Raw genomic sequence first — 15291 nt, forward strand, 5'->3', positions numbered from 1 at the left:
TCTGTACTCTCTGCACTCTCTTTCTGTCCAGTCCTACGTGTATAGGCTGGCGATTGTGGCGACTTTAATTTGGTTAATAGGCTAAAGAGAGAGCTGTAAAGGGGATATTGTCTATGGTCAGTTCATGGTGTGTATCATTCTCGTTTTTAACCGGGCCGTGGCCCGTGATAATGCGTCGCAATGACGGTAGGCAGTAGCCTAATAATACAATGTAACCAACTTGCGCAAGCATTAAAAAATGGGTTGTTATTCTGTGTATTATTATAGGCTAAATATGAGCTAAAATAAACAATGTAAATATTCGAATATTTCCGAATATTACAAATAATGAAGCAATGAAATTCGAATTGGATTATAGAGGTGAACTGACAGCACTAATGTGAACAAGCTGGTGTGTCTGAGTGACTGGTGGAAGAAGGAGAGGTAGAGGTTGGACTCAAATCATGTCACAAAGCTACTGACTGTAAACAGTTCTTCATCACCTCTAGGTTTACAGTTTAATTAATGTCATATCCCAGAAAAGGGGGTACTTTGTTCTTGCACCCACTGTTTCAAATTGCCTGTATGGTAACGTGTTTATGGTTATTCGTGTTTAACTGAATAAACAATGTATAACACACGTACATCGTATTGAACATTATTATTATATTTTCATTACCAATTATGATAGGGCTCCTGGTCTAATGGGCCACGTGGCCCGTTCAAGGATTTACTTCTGGTCATTATTTAGGTAGCGCACACATATTTTCAATGCTTTCGGCAGAGTTCAAATGAGCCATTTTAATCTAGATTAATCTAGATTAACTCCAGAATTGCAGTGAGATTAATCTAGATTAAAAAAATTAATCTATGCCCACCACTACTATTTACATTTCTTTATACTTTTATATGACAGGCTACTCAAGAGACAATATTGCACTTTTTACTCCACTGCAATTATTTGACAGATTACAGTTACTTTGCAGATTATATTACTAGATGTGAGGGCCACGTAGCCTTGTTCCTTTTATGCCCATCAATGGAGTTCCATGATGTTATCAGTCATACGCCTACATGAGCACTAGGGGCGTAACGATATAGTAACTGTATAGATACGGACCCCCATTTAATGGCATTTCCATGTAAAATCAATGTTAATTTAACTCTGAGGGTGTAAAACATTGTACACTCTCTTGAGTCACAGACCCATAACGGTCCATTTGGGTTCCTAACCCATAACGGTGCCATGCCTCTAAAGGAGCATAATTGCAAATATAATGCAAGCTACTGATACCTAAAAACAATAATGTGTCCAAAGCGCTCCTGGCATTGGGACAGCAGCTGCATTTCGTGATAATGCATCCTCTCTGTGTCTCTTGCCAGCAAAATAAACCATTCTGACCCGAGATCAGATTCATACCAGGTTTCCACTGGACACACGCTGGTCTGACGAACCCATTCTGACCTGAGATCAGATTCTAAAAATGTCAGTCGTTCTTCGATTTTTTTCAAAAATAGCAGACCTACAAGCTCGTATCGCGCCACTCGGTGGCGCGATATGAGCTTGTAGATCTGCTATTTTTCAATAGCTAAAGCATGACATGATGCCAACACCAAAATGGGTGCCCGGTCAGAATGGGATAAACAAACAAACAGACAGACCGACAGACCATGTCTGTGAGATGAGGGCTTTAGCAGACATGCTGCCAAGTCAGAGTTTTTTATATAAATATCGAACCAATGAAAGGTATTGCCAAGAGCTTTGTGACTAAAGTAACTATGATAGTAGATAGTAATAATAATAGTAGTCGTTAGTAGCAGAGGTTTCACACAGCAAACGATTTTACTATTCCCTGAAAAGTTACGCTTTTTTTGACATACAAGGTTTCTGGGCCGACCGACAGCTGACGACAACACTATCTGATTGCCGTCAGACTCGGCTTGATCCAAGTCAGACAGTCGCCGGTTTGCGATGGAACTACAAGCACAGACATGCATGACATGTCATAGATCTCGTAAACAATCACGTAGACAGCGCCTGCAGGCCGCGCCCGGGGGGAGGGGGAGAGGGGGGAGCGATGTCGCAGACGTTGGAAATTAAATTTGATTGAACAATTTAGGCTGCACCAGTGGGCTACAAAATATGTGTTCACGGCGTTGCAAGAGCATTAAGATCCTATAATGACACGCTTTGGGAAGCGCCGCATTGAAAAGAAAAAAAAAACAAGACTGTAATACGACTCCACTGCCTGGTTGATGTATGGAAGTACACGGGAACTTCATTAAGGAGATATAGTTTGCGCTGCGATGTGTGACTGCGTCGACCTTTGATATTGTATTACTGTCTTCCTTGAAAAAAGAGTGTGGTCATTTTTACTGCGCCATAGCGGGAAAGCTGAGAAGTTGGACAATGTACAGTAAGAGTGGTCATTTTACAGCGGCGGTTCAGATGTCCATGTCATGGATCCCCACATTTAAGTATTTGGCTGTGGACCCCCCGATCTTAAAATATAATATATTTCTGTATTTATTTTTCTCCAGTTTTTCATGTGTTTATGATGTGACAGTGCTTCATTAGACCCTGTACTATATGATAATATATTTTTATAAAATGGATATTAAAGATATCAAATTGCGTTGCGGGACTCTTTCACTTATGTTGCCTCAATCCAAACTCCCAAAGGAGCCGTCACCGTTTCCCTCTGATTCAAGAGGTGAATAATACTTCCCTCGTCTCAGACCCAGATATATTTCTTCCTTATTAAGCCGACACACAGAACTATTTTGTTTTAACACAGAGTGAACCTCCGAAACCTAATCTCCCGAAGCAGAAGTCGCTCTTCCTTGAGCCTAAGCTCACAAACTGCCAAACACACACACTGTACACAACAAACAACCAAACGCATCGCATTTGAGTCATACAGAAGTGAAGCCTTTCTCTGTTATCTGATGATATGAAACCACAGTGGATATTGGAGGAGATAGTGGCGGATGTGCTCATCTGAGCCGGAATTCTGTCTCTCTCTCTCTCTCTCTCTCTGTCTGTCTGTCCCTGTGGCACAGATGTGCCATTTGAGAACATTAATTCAGTGGACTGTCAGTGCATTGTCAGAAACAGAACAACGTCAGTGAGAGTTCCTCACAGCTGGACGCTTCATTTCAGTGGCAAAGCAGTAGAATTAGCATGGCTAATCAGTGGATAAAACGTGCATTTTCAGAAAATCTTCAGGAAAAGATGAGGAAAGCGTGACGAGTCGGAATGGCATCTGTACAGAGTACAGACCAACAGGCAGAGCAGTGGTGTGGTTCAAGGCACCATCTGCCCCACACTGTTGTTCTGTCTCCTTATCAGGGTCGCCATCATTCTCTCCATCATTCTTGGTGTCACTCACTCTTACATTAAGTCTATTGTGTGTTCGGTCTTCATCTTCCTATCCTCCATATCTCTCTCCCTCTCTCTCTTTCACAGTAATCTGCCAGAATGATACACGCGCCAGTGTCAAAAGAGCCGATCTACAAGCTCACAATGAATCACACAGCTAAACTTTAATCACAAGTTTAGCTTGTAGATCGCCTCTTTTGGTACGAAACAGGCTCCCTCTCTCTCAGACGATAGTCATTCACACAGAGACGTTAAAATTAGCAGCATCCCTCACTGTGCCAGAGGCCCTGGCACCAGAGGCACTGCGAACGGGAAGTGGAGAATACATCAAAGACTTCATTAAGTAATGTGAGTGCACGGGCGAGAGCGCGCGCACACGCTCACACAAACACGCGCGTGTGCACATTCTCTCTCACAGGCACATGCACATATAGTAGGCTGCATGCACATAATATATTTTGTTCTCCTCACTTTTTCTCACAGTACATTCTTTCACGAATGCACACGCATGAACAAATTCACTATGCACGCACGCACGCATGCACGCGCACGCGCACGCGCACGCACACACACACACACACACACACACACACACACACACACACACACACACACACACACACACACAGAGAGAGCCAGCCGTCCCATCACTCCTGCGCGCCGTCTTATGTAAACAAGTCAGTGTTTGTTCATTCCGTGTGGTTGGAGGAGAAGAGGAGGAGCAGGAGAGCACAGACACTGACTCTGAACTATGGTGACCTCATTAGACACATTCCTCTGCGACACTCACGTCGTACAGTATGTGTGGATGCACGTGTACCATTTTTACATGCGCGCACACGCGCACACACACACACACACATGCACACGCGCACACACGAGCACACACTACTAGATCAGCTATTTTCGGTGAGCAACACACAGCAGAAACCTCTCATCTCCATATTCTGACTTTGTGTTTTTTCACACTACTGTACATATACTGTGTTTTGATTATATATATATACTACAGCCTCTCACAACGCAACCGGCTTGTAGATCTGCAAAGATCTGCTGAAATGTCTCATTGTTTTAATCCCCGAAACGTTAACAGTTTTGGACATAAGAGGTTTCCCCTCTGACAGAGACCTATACTGCTAAACCTAATGACCTTCGGCCTGGGCCGGCTTAGCGGTCCAGGCACCGTGGCTGGTAATCCAGCATGACACTGTGGGTTCAAATCCCAAACCCAACGAACTTTGCTGTGTGTCAAAATGCTCTACTATACTTGTTGTGTGGGACATTTGGCCATCACACGTATACCCACGCACACACATGCACGCTCTCTCTCTTGGTCGCACATGCACACACATGCACGCACGCACGCACGGCACGCTCACACGCACACACAAACATGCACACTGGCCAGCGGGCACTCATGCACGCACACCCTCAACAGGTCCTGAAATGTGGCTGGTCGTGCGTCTGTGACTCGTCCATTACATGGGCAAGCTGTCATCAGCTCGCTTGCACGCGTGCACGCACGCACGCACGCACACACACACACACACACACACACGCACACACACACACACACACACACACACACACACACACACACACACACACACACACACACACACAGCCGCAGGGCCTCTATGTTGGCATCCTGTCCTGTGAGTGAGTGTGTCCACCGAGCACTGAGTGGTCATTACAGTAATTGAAATGCTGCCGTTCTCATCTCACGGATGACAAATGTTTGCCTGAACTGCACTGGACTCTGTCACCTTCACCTCCGTCTGTTTGCTAAAGCCCTGCGTCATCCGTCTACAGGGAATATACAATCCTAACCTATATGAATCAGACTAATCCATTTCATTATACGTTTAAAAAATAGTGTCATCCTTTATTTAAGCAATTTTATTTCAACCCATTCTGGGCGTTTGGTGTTAGCATTATGCTATGCTTTAGCTATTGAAAAATAGCAGATCTACAAGCTCATAGTGTGCCACAGAGTGGCACGCTACGAGCTTGTAGGTCTGCTATTTTTTTTTAAATCGAAGAACGACTGACATAAACATAGCTTTTTCAGAAAACTGTCAGGACGTAGAAGACATTTTTAGAATCTGATCTCAGGTCAAAATTGTCACGATCCGTGACGTTTTCTGTTGTGCTTTTGTTTTGTAGTATTTTTGGTCCCTTGGTTTCCTCTGTTGCTTTTGTTACCTGTGTTGTCTCACCCCCTGTGATTATTAGTTTTCTCCACCTGTGTCTTGTTTGTCTCTCAGCCAATCCCTGTGTTGATTTTGTTAGTTGTTCACCTGTGTCTAGTCAGTCTTTGTTTATATATATGCCCCAGTGTGTTTCAGTCCTTTGTCAGATCCTCATTGTATGTCATGAGTGTACGTCCTAGTTTTTCTCCTCGTGTTCCAAGTACCTAGTACCTTTGTTCCTAGTTCCTAGTTATCAATAAACTCTGTTGCATTTGACATCCTCTGCCTCCGCCTGTCTGTCTGCACTTGGGTCCTACACCTTCTCTGCCCTGCACTGTGACAGAAGGATCTGACCCTATTGGACCCAGCGGACAGAGGTTTGTTTTTTTGATTTTTGCCAAGCTGCTTTGGCTGTCCACCATGGCTGAGCTGCCTTTTTCTGCCAAGGACTTTGGTATTGCTAAGGACACCTTTAATGAAGATCCTCAGTTCCTTCACCAACTGGCTATTTATTGGAGGCGGGATCCAGTGTTTGCCCAGTATATGGGGTTTTTCAAATGGGAGAGGCAGGGAGCCATTTTTCCCCAGCTGCCTCAAGAGGTAGTCCCAGCGGCCTCCCCTGCTCTTCAGCCCACTACCCCTCCAGTTCTCCAGCCTGTTCTCCAGCCCAGCTCTCCGCCACCCAGCCTGCCTGGCCCTCCGCTGCCTGGCCCTCCACTGCCCGGCACTCCGCTGCCCGGCACTCCTCTGCCCGGCACTCCACTGCCCGGCACTCCGCTGCCCGGCACTCCTCTGCCCGGCACTCCTCTGCCCGGCACTCCTCTGCCCGGCACTCCTCTGCCCGGCACTCCGCTGCCCGGCACTCCGCTGCCCGGCACTCCTCTGCCCGGCACTCCTCTGCCCGGCACTCCGCTGCCCGGCACTCCTCTGCCCGGCACTCCACTGCCCGGCACTCCGCTGCCCGGCACTCCTCTGCCCGGCACTCCTCTGCCCGGCACTCCTCTGCCCGGCACTCCTCTGCCCGGCACTCCGCTGCCTGGCACTCCGCTGCCCGGCTCTCCGCCGCCCAGCCTGCCTGGCCCTCCGCTGCCTGGCACTCCTCTGCCCGGCACTCCGCTGCCCGGCACTCCGCTGCCCGGCACTCCGCTGCCCGGCACTCCTCTGCCCGGCACTCCGCTGCCCGGCACTCCTCTGCCCGGCACTCCTCTGCCCGGCACTCCGCTGCCCGGCACTCCTCTGCCCGGCACTCCGCTGCCCGGCACTCCGCTGCCCGGCACTCCGCTGCCCGGCACTCCGCTGCCCGGCACTCCGCTGCCCGGCACTCCGCTGCCCGGCACTCCACTGCCCGGCACTCCGCTGCCCGGCACTCCTCTGCCCGGCACTCCACTGCCCGGCACTCCGCTGCCCGGCACTCCTCTGCCCGGCACTCCTCTGCCCGGCACTCCTCTGCCCGGCACTCCGCTGCCCGGCACTCCTCTGCCCGGCACTCCTCTGCCTGGCCCTCCGTTGCCTGGCACTCCTCTGCCCGGCACTCCTCTGCCCGGCACTCCGCTGCCCGGCACTCCTCTGCCCGGCACTCCGCTGCCTGGCACTCCGCTGCCCGGCTCTCCGCCGCCCAGCCTGCCTGGCCCTCCGCTGCCTGGCACTCCTCTGCCCGGCACTCCTCTGCCCGGCCCTCCGCTGCCCGGCCCTCCGCTGCCCGGCCCTCCGCTGCCCGGCCCTCCGCTGCCCGGCACTCCGCTGCCCGGCCCTCCGCTGCCCGGCACTCCGCTGCCCGGCACTCCGCTGCCCGGCCCTCCGCTGCCCGGCACTCCGCTGCCCGGCACTCCTCTGCCCGGCCCTCCGCTGCCCGGCACTCCGCTGCCTGGCCCTCTGCTGCCCGGCTCTCCACCTGCAGTCCCGTCTGCAACTCCAGCTCCGCTAGACAACGCCTCTGTTGCCTCGTCGCGGCCCCCAGGCCGACCTCCAGACACCTCCTGTGCCTCGTCGCGGCCCCCTGGTCGCCCGCCAGACGACAACACCACAGCTTCGTCTCCGCCTCCCGGCCGTCCCCCTGAGGTCATCCCTGCCTCTGCCCCCGAGGTCGCCTGTTCTTCCCCCTCCCATCCTCCAGGTCGCCCACCAGACATTACCTGCTCAGCCCTAGTCCATTCCCCTGGTGCCTCTGCCTGCAGGTGTCACCCCACTACGACAACCATGCCCATGTGGGGTCCAGGTTCCCAGACCTTTTTTTCCTTTTCTTGGCCCCATGACTGTCTCCCTCCTCCGGACCCCCACCACCCACCCTGCTCAGTGTTTTGGACAATGTTATGGACAATATATGACGGATGTCTGGAAGCCATCCCTTGAGGGGGAGGTACTGTCACGATCCGTGACGTTTTCTGTTGTGCTTTTGTTTTGTAGTATTTTTGGTCCCTTGGTTTCCTCTGTTGCTTTTGTTACCTGTGTTGTCTCACCCCCTGTGATTATTAGTTTTCTCCACCTGTGTCTTGTTTGTCTCTCAGCCAATCCCTGTGTTGATTTTGTTAGTTGTTCACCTGTGTCTAGTCAGTCTTTGTTTATATATATGCCCCAGTGTGTTTCAGTCCTTTGTCAGATCCTCATTGTATGTCATGAGTGTACGTCCTAGTTTTTCTCCTCGTGTTCCAAGTACCTAGTACCTTTGTTCCTAGTTCCTAGTTATCAATAAACTCTGTTGCATTTGACATCCTCTGCCTCCGCCTGTCTGTCTGCACTTGGGTCCTACACCTTCTCTGCCCTGCACTGTGACAAAAATGGGTTATGCAATTTTATTTTAACCTACACGAGAGGGTGTTTTTTATCATCATTAATGCACGCCTGCATGCGATGCTGCAGTTCCGAAATGTAGCGCAGAAGTGCATTAACACTTCTATTCGCGAGTTGCTCGAGTTAATTCATTTGTAGAACACTTTCCCTGCGATTTGCGAGTTGCCCGAGTCATGTTTTCATTGTTTAATCCACGTTTTAAGTCATACGGGTATTCCACCGGACAGAATGGGATATGAGACGCGTTTTGATGACATCATCGCAAAAAAGGTCTGTCGCTCCGGCGTGCAAAGGGTTATGGGAAATTGAGTCCCCATTGTTTACAATGGGAAACCTGCGTAGCAGCGCGCGGTGGCCCCGTCCGGTCTGTTGTTGTGTCTGTTTAAAGTGGATTTTCATTAACTCGGCAGTCGGTGCACTGGCTGGTCAAAGGTAACATTAAACATAGGCAGTCTAGCTGCCTATGCCTATGTTAGCTACCTGTAATATAAACATACATATTCCATGCTTTTTGCGCAGTGATAATAGTGCCACACCATGTTGCAATGTGACACGTCGTGAACTTGAACTATTGCTATTTGGTACCGCATCGCTCCCGTCATGTTAACGTTTCTGGCGAAAGAGTGTGTTATAGCCGATCCTTACAATGGTGGTCTGGAGGCTGGTAAACAGGAAATAAACATCCGCTGGCACGGCTTAGCTACACAAAATAGAGTTAGGTCTGCTATTTTTTAAAACGAAGGACGAAGGACGACTGACGTAGAAACATAGCTTTTTCAGAAAACTGTCATTTTCAAACAGACATTTTTAGAATCTGATCTCAAGTCAAACTGGTGGGCCACATAGAAACATTATTTTAACACTTTCTGTACACTAAATTCTTTCTCCTAGTGTAATCATAGTACCTGATGATCATGTTTTTTAATTATTGGTGGAGCACTATACTTGGGGTAAAACTTCAACCCATTCCCCTTTTGGTGTTTTAACTAAGCATTATGTTACACTTTAGCTATTGAAAAATAGCAGATCTACAAGCTCATAGCGTGCCACCAAGTGGCGCGCTACGAGCTTGCAGGTCTGCTATTTTTGAAAGATCGTAAAAATGCGGCACAAATCTTTGAATACATAATTCTTTCAGAAGACATTTTTTTTTTCATTTCGACGTCAGGCCTAAAATGGGATAATGGCACACCGTTGTGGGACGCTCTGAATGAGGTTCTATGTGTGGTTGTGAACCACATCTTGGTCTCGCTTCATCAGAGCCCGTGCACGGACACAGACACTTCATCAGAGCCCGTGCACGGACACAGACACTTCATCAGAGCCCGTGCACGGACACAGACACTTCATCAGAGCCCGTGCACGGACACAGACACTTGCCAGTCAGGACGACAACATGACTTGTTCCTCTGATGAGCAGTTTCTCTTTCTGCTAAATTACCGCTCGTTTGCCATGAGTGCTCCCTTCCAGCTGCTCGTGTTTTTGCTACAGCTCTGTGCTCGCGGCGTGCAGAGGGACAGGCTGCTGTGACCCGACAGGAACCCGCATGCTGCTTCTAGTTCCTACTTATCCTCAACACATTCAACACACTGGTGGAAAGGAACTAAGTACACGTAGTATTCAAGGACAGTATACGTACAGTAACAACCATTTTGAGGTACTTTAACCCATTTTGACCTGAGATCAGATTATAAAAAAATGTCTTCTACATCGTCATACGTCTTCTACAGTTTTCTGAAAAAAAGCTATGTTTATGTCAGTCGTTCTTCGATTTTTCAAAAACAGCAGACCTACAAGCTCGTAGCGCGCCACTCGGTGGCGCGCTATGAGCTTGTAGATCTGCTATTTTTCAATAGCTAAAGCATAACATGATGCTGACACCAAAAGGGGTTCCCGCCCCAAAATGGGTAACATAATCACCACGCAAAGAATATGTATCTGAAAACATTATAGCTTAGAAATAAGCCACGTATAGTATAGCAAAACATGCTTTGCTGGTCGTCAGCCTGTCTTATATAAACAAACAGATTCAAGGCGTCCCATAACCTGTGTGCGTGCGTACGTACGTATATAGTCCTACTTGTGTAGGCGTCATGCTTCCCTGAATGACAACACAACCCATCGCTCTTATACAGCTTTGGCGTCACGCCTGTGGAGCCGCACCGATATGCACATGGCGGCGTGCAACATAGTAGAACTCCACTCTTACACAGAGCAATGCACAACACATCTTTACTGTATGTACAGTCTGTGTCTGTCCTCTATATGTACAGGACGTCATTAACAGCCATGTCAGCGTTCTTTGACGACACCAGGGGTCCACCGTTTCTCTGGCTACTCATTGCCTCGGCGTGCACATGAAACACGCGCGCAAATGTGCACACAGAGATGGCAAATGGTAAATGGTGCGTTTATTTATTGCCCATATCTAAAACGCTTTATGATGTGCGTTACATTCACGTGTGCATGCATGTGCGTGCGTGCATGCGTGTGCATCTGTATGCACGCGTGTGCGTGCGGTGCATGAATTATCAGGGGTTCGGCACCTGGTTGCCATAGCAACTCAGTGGCCATAGTAAGGAAGGGGGGGGGGGGGGGGAGGTGTGTGTGTGCTGTCGAGACAAGGATGAATTGCTGGGACGAGATTTTACTGCTCCTCTCCTCTGCCTTCAACACGCACACGCACACACACGTGCATGCACACGCACGCACGCACGCACGCACACACGCACGCACACAGGCACATACCTATGTATGCACACAAAGCAGGTGTCAGAAATATTCCCAAATCTTGACCTCAATCCAATCCCCACTACCGTCTGATTAAAGCTGCCTCGCCATGTGTGCATTTGTGTGCCAATACAATCCTCACCATGGGGTACACACACACACACAGCTTAAGACATGCCCAGACGCCAGGTTGGGCACACTTACAATAAGTACACTAGATTGAACCATCAGAATGTTAGGATGCTGAATGAACCTATGTGTCACTGGCCCACCCATGTGTCACTGGCCCACCCATGTGTCACTGGCCCACACATATGTGTCACTGGCCCACCCATGTGTCACTGGCCCACACATATGTGTCACTGGCCCACCCATGTGTCACTGGCCCACCCATGTGACACTGGCCCACACATATGTGTCACTGGCCCACCCATGTGTCACTGGCCCACCCATGTGTCACTGGCCCACCCATGTGTCACTGGCCCACACATGTGTCACTGGCCCATCCATATGTGTCACTGGCCCACCCATGTGTCACTGGCCCACCCATGTGTCACTGGCCCACCCATCTGTACTGGCTTGGATTAGTGGAACTAACATAGTACACGTGAAGTTCCGACATGGCACAAAGCAACGTGCTGTGAGCTTGTAGATCTGCAAACGTCTATGTTTGGGTCTTAACAGGATCACAGTGCCCTACACAGCAGACAGGGTACAGTGCTTGTACTACATAGTGCAGTGTAACTTTACTCTCCTTCTCACCGGAGGCCATGTAGCTAACATGGCTGACAGGGAGTGATGGATGGCAGATGCTGTGTGGAAGTGATACAGTAACGGAGTGGGGGCCGACGCAGCGCTGACAGAGAGGCAGACCCTAACCAGTGTGTCTGCCAATGTAAACACATTAACACAACACACCATGTCTGAGCCGGACAGACTTCCTTTGACGTGTTGGCGTGAATGAAACAAACATAAATGGAGACTCTGTAACAAGCACACGTACGGTAGAATCCTTACTGTTCATTTAACTCAGAGTTACAAATGGGATAGGATCCATTAACCCATTCTGACCGGGCACCCATTTAGGTGTCCGCATCATGTTATGCTTTAGCTATTTAAAAATAGCAGATCTACAAGCTCATATCGCGCCACCGATACGATACGAGCTTGTAGGTCTGCTATTTTTGAAAAATCAAAGAACGACTGATTTTTTTCTAGAATCTGATCTCAGGTCAGAATTTGGTTAATCAGACCAGTGTGTGTCCGGCGGAAACCTCGTATGAATCTGATCTCAGGTCAGAATGGGTTAAGTTCCTCGTACGTTTACTCTCAAAGTTATTAATGTGTAAGAATTTGCCAATTGTGCACATTTACCATTTATCTTCAGTCACAGAGCCCCCGTGATGATCCACAGGGGCTCCGTACATTTTACTGTCTTATTTTCCTTCCCGGCATTCCATTTTGATGATGTACCGACCAAAGAAAAACACCACGTTTATCTCAACACGATAAAAAAAGAACATACCAAAATGGATACATAATTTGATTTCATTGTATCCTGGAATCGGCCCGATCTTGTGTCGTTTATTTTTACAAAGATGCGTCGCAGCTGCGTCCCGTCCCGCTGCTACACCATGCCTACTTTATCTTTTAATAGGCCTTGTAATGTTCACACTTCACATAATGTTTACAGTTTAAAGAGTGCCTTGGATTTGTCGAAATCTGTGACGGATACAAAGTGCTCCTTCTCCACTGTGAGAAATGAGTCGTAACGAGAGCGTTCTAAAACCCCACAGACAAATTTGTCAACGGCAACGCAGCTTGCCATGCTGTCATGACATGTGCATTTTAATAATGCCAACGCTTTTGTACTTTTACTCGAGTACACATGTTTTAATGTGAAGGCCTTGTGCTTGTAACAGAGTATTTACACACCGAGTTATTGCTCCTTCTGCTCGAGTAAAAATTACTACTCCCTCCACTGATCAAAATCAGACCTATCTGAAGTGAGTGGTGCAACAGCGCCACCTGTTGGTACACTAAACACACATACATACATACATACATACATAGGGGGTCAGGGACACAGGGAAACCACCAGGGAACAGACAAAGCTGGGCATTGGAGTGGCTAGGTTACTGTGTGCCTGGTCGCTGTCCACCAGAGGTGGTGCTGAAACATTCACCACACGATACATGTAGAGAGTGATGGGTGCTGTCTATGGTCCTGAAGAATCACCACATAATGCATCTGGAAGACTAGAGGGATGGGCGCTATCCATGGTGCTGAAGCAGTCACCACATAATGCGTCTAGAGGGGTGGGCGCTGTCCATAGTGCTGAAGCGGTCGCCACGTGATACACACGTAGAGTGGCGAGTGCTGTCCGTGGTGCTGAAAGGTTCACCATGACGCACGTAGACTAGAGTGGCGAGTGCTGTCCATGGTGCTGAAAGGTTCACCATGACGCACGTAGACTAGAGTGGCGAGTGCTGTCCGTGGTGCTGAAAGGTTCACCATGACGCACGTAGACTAGAGTGGCGGGTGCTGTCCGTGGTGCTGAAAGGTTCACCATGACGCACGTAGACTAGAGTGGCGGGTGCTGTCCATGGTGCTGAAAGGTTCACCATGACACACGTAGACTAGAGTGGCGAGTGCTGTCCATGGTGCTGAAAGGTTCACCATGACGCACGTAGACTAGAGTGGCGGGTGCTGTCCATGGTGCTGAAAGGTTCACCATGACGCATGCAGACTAGAGTGACGGGTGCTGTCCGTGGCGCTGAAAGGTTCACAATGACGCACGTAGACTAGAGTGACGGGTGCTGTCCGTGGTGCTGAAAGTTTCACAATGACGCACGTAGACTAGAGTGACGGGTGCTGTCCGTGGTGCTGAATCACTCACCACATACTGTAATGCATGTATGAGTGGTGGGTGCTGTCCATGGCTACTAAAACATTGCATTGTTGTAACTGAGAATCTGTTCTCCTTCAGGGATAATATAGTTAACACAAATTGAAATGTTAAAACATGTCAACAAAGTGTATCGTTGGACTAAAATGCACAGAGCAACTAAAAGGTAAAAAAAAAATTCTTAAAAACAAATGGATCTACAAGCTGTGTATCATTAGGTGATTCTACACATTATACAGTTATACAATTAATTAACAGAATGGGGCCTGTGCTGAGAGTCTAGCTCCACCCCTTCGTATAGCTTATGTAATCTACTGTGGCAATGATTTCTTATCAATACCTATTACTGTTAGTGTCATGCAGTGCAGCCCAATTGCACTGGCCTGTACACTGTAAACGGTCCCATGAGGCAGGCACGTGCGCACACGCACACGCACACACGCGCACGCACACACACACACACACACACACACACACACACACACACACACACACACACACGTGTGCACAGAGCACTCAACATACAGTATCTTGCACAGATCCTCTGGTGGGTAGTTGAAGTGTTGATCAATGGGTTTAGCTTGATTAAAACCAACATGTCTGCTCTGTGCAGTGGTCAATACAGAGAGAGAGAGAGAGAGAGAGAGAGAGAGAGCATGGTAGTGTGATGTAGATCGTCAGCAGCACACAGCCGGCAACAGATAAAGACCATAAACAACACATGGGGATAGCAGCCGATAAACAACACAATCACACACCATGTACCATAGTACACACACTTTGTGCACTTAAATCAATATCACACGCACGCACGCACACACACACGCACACACACACACACACACACACACACACACAGTCGAGAAACCTCACATCTCCAGCATTCACTTGCTTTCTCTCCCGTGAATTAATTACGGTTAAAGTGGTTTAGTCTTTCTGAGGGTTTTTATACATGATTTAACCCATATACTGCCTCCTGCTGGACGCAGAGCCAACTGCAGACTGCCGAGGCTATTTCAATGCTGCACACACTCCACTGACATCCTGTTTGGAGCGTCCATCTTAATGCTAAATAATTAGCGTCAATGCACTAGATGATCAGCAAAGACCTCCGAACACCGCGCATTTTATCCAAACCTTGGAGAGCTCCAAGGTAGGAGTTATTCAGCTTTTTAGTCAGCCTGTATAATGGGAGGCGGATGGGAGCGCAGTTGCGCAACCCGGTCTAGGATCGCTAAAGAAGGAAAGGCCAAGCCAAAGAAATAATAGAAAAATAGAAATCAGCGATCCGGTTTGATATCAATAATAAAGC

General features: G+C 48.6%; 1 protein-coding gene across 1 annotated transcript in view; it reads right to left on the reverse strand.

Moving 5' to 3' along the window:
- Positions 1–15291, reverse strand: part of unc13c (unc-13 homolog C (C. elegans)) — a gene marked incomplete at both ends in the record, with an annotated part of 309285 nt that overhangs the window by 105401 nt on the left and 188593 nt on the right. The window lies entirely within an intron of this gene.

Source organism: Protomyctophum parallelum (assembly GCF_964188405.1).
Source record: "Protomyctophum parallelum genome assembly, chromosome: 2".
NCBI classification, from domain to species: Eukaryota; Metazoa; Chordata; class Actinopteri; order Myctophiformes; family Myctophidae; genus Protomyctophum; species Protomyctophum parallelum.